The 1980-nt window shown below is 46.7% G+C and overlaps 1 long non-coding RNA gene across 1 annotated transcript; it reads left to right on the top strand.

Annotated features, from left to right (window-relative positions):
- Nucleotides 1-1712, top strand: LOC137788135 (uncharacterized). The gene is made up of 3 exons (XR_011077715.1): nt 1-841; nt 934-1113; nt 1211-1712. It is a non-coding gene; the product is annotated as an uncharacterized lncRNA (long non-coding RNA).
- Nucleotides 1713-1980: the final 268 nt, after the last annotated feature.

Below are 1980 nucleotides of genomic sequence, written 5' to 3'. Positions count from 1 at the left end.
TTTGTTCTGCTAACGTTAGCTACTTTATTTTGCTTAGCTCTTAGCAATGGCTTCCTTCTCTCCCTCTCCTGCTCTCTCGCTCCCTCTCCTGCTTTCTCTTGATCAGCGTGTCACATGTTTAGCTATTCCCCTGCCTGCTTTATTGATAACAGTACATGTAATAAGTGTAGTTTATTTGCTGGGTTGGAAGCAGGTCTCTATGGGTTAGATGCACGGCTCCGCACCATTGAAGCTTAGACTTTAGTTACATAAACCAGCCCAATCCCCATAGTCGGTGGGGACCAATTAGATTCAGCTCCTTCTAGCATGAGTTGTTCTCCGAGCAGCAAGGACAGTGGGTGAATGTCCGGACGAAACAGAAGTCTAAGCAACCCACTGTGCAATACCTGCCCCTTCACGTTTCTAACCGGTTCTCCTCACTCAGAAAAACACCCGCTGAGTAACCAACTTTGGTTTTCGGCAGCTCTATAGTCAGAAACGTGAAGATAACAAAGGTGGTAAAACTCCTTATTGACTTCTGCAAGGACACCGTCCCAGTTTGCATAACAGACTTTGGGCTGAGCTGCTTTGCTGAGGACGAAGACGTTTATAATATATTTATGGGTAAGATGTCCAGTTTTACACCTATGCTACTCTTCACTACGCTGAAGGCCTCTTGGCCCTCCACAAGTCACCAGACACCAAGCTTACAGGACAAAGAAGCCTGAGTAGGTGGAAGCGGAGACCTTCCACTGGCTCTTGGAGAACGACGCGGGCAAGACCGGAGAGGCCGTGGCCGGCCGTAGATCTCCAGTCATACATTGCAGCTGATGGAGGCTGCTTGCAAGAAAAGGAAGCAAAGGTAAGCTTCTGGAGTCAAGTCAGTCACAGGTATGAAAACATGTCCAAGCATTCTCCTCTCTGATCTCTCATCTCTCTGTTTTTGTTTGTTAGATTATACTGAGACAGCTGCTAGATGCAGCCATTGACCTCAAGCAGTGACGCATTTTCCGCCAGGACATTAGGGTGGAAAATCTCCTTCTTGAGTTCCGGGAGAACGGCGTCCGAGACGCATAACTGATTATGGGCTGAGCTGCTTCGCCGAGGAAGAAGACGCTTATCAAACCTTTCTGGGTAAGATGTCCAGTTTTACACATACTCTTCACTAACTTTACCCATTAAACAAAGCTCCTCTTCCTCACTGTCTTTTTGTTATGTTTGTATATTTTAGGTACTCACGTCCCCCGAGAGTGGCACAGTCAGCGGGAATACCAAGCCGGGCCCAGCACGGTATACCAGATTAGAGCGGTCCTTTACGACATGCTCCAAAATCCATCATTTAGAACGGACATGTTCTTTTTGCAACAGAGCACGAAATGGTGGTGAAAGTAAGAAAACAACATACACAAACATGTCGGCAGACAAATATCTGTTCATTTGAGTTTATGTTCCTCACTCTTTCTTCTCCTTCTTTCTCTCCCGATTGCAACAATTTCTTCAAGGCATGTCTCAATAAGGACCCAAAGAAGCGCCTTAGACTATAGAACGAGACCGACGGTTTGGTGGAGAGTCTGAATAAGCCCTTAAAGTCCATGATCCATAATTTTATTATATTTATTTATTATGATGGAACGTAATTGGGATAAATGGCTTGACTCTGTTGTTTGTGTGCGGGAGGTTCCCCAGGCCTCCACGTGATTTTTCTCCATTTTGAACTGCTGTTTGGCAGGACATCACGGGGGGTGCTCGACCTGATTAAGGAAAACTGGGAGGAAGGTCCAAGCACCAGTCGGAAGACAGTGGAAGGAGACCAGGATGACCGCCGCCAGACAGTCTGTGAGAGTTGGTTCAAATAAAGTCCATTACCAACTGAATATCTGTAGTGCGGTGTCATTATGCAGGGGGGGGGGAGACTCACCAGAGTCACAGAGCATGTTCTTAGACCTGAGTGCAGCCTTCGACACAGAAGATCACGCCGTTTTAATTGATCCCCTTAAAACC

This window comes from Clinocottus analis, unplaced genomic scaffold (assembly GCF_023055335.1).
Source record: "Clinocottus analis isolate CAN_PGR_092001 unplaced genomic scaffold, fCliAna1.0.p SCAF_17, whole genome shotgun sequence".
NCBI lineage: Eukaryota > Metazoa > Chordata > Actinopteri > Perciformes > Cottidae > Clinocottus > Clinocottus analis.
Note: the sequence above shows the minus strand (reverse complement) of the source record. Positions and strands in the feature narration are given on the sequence as shown.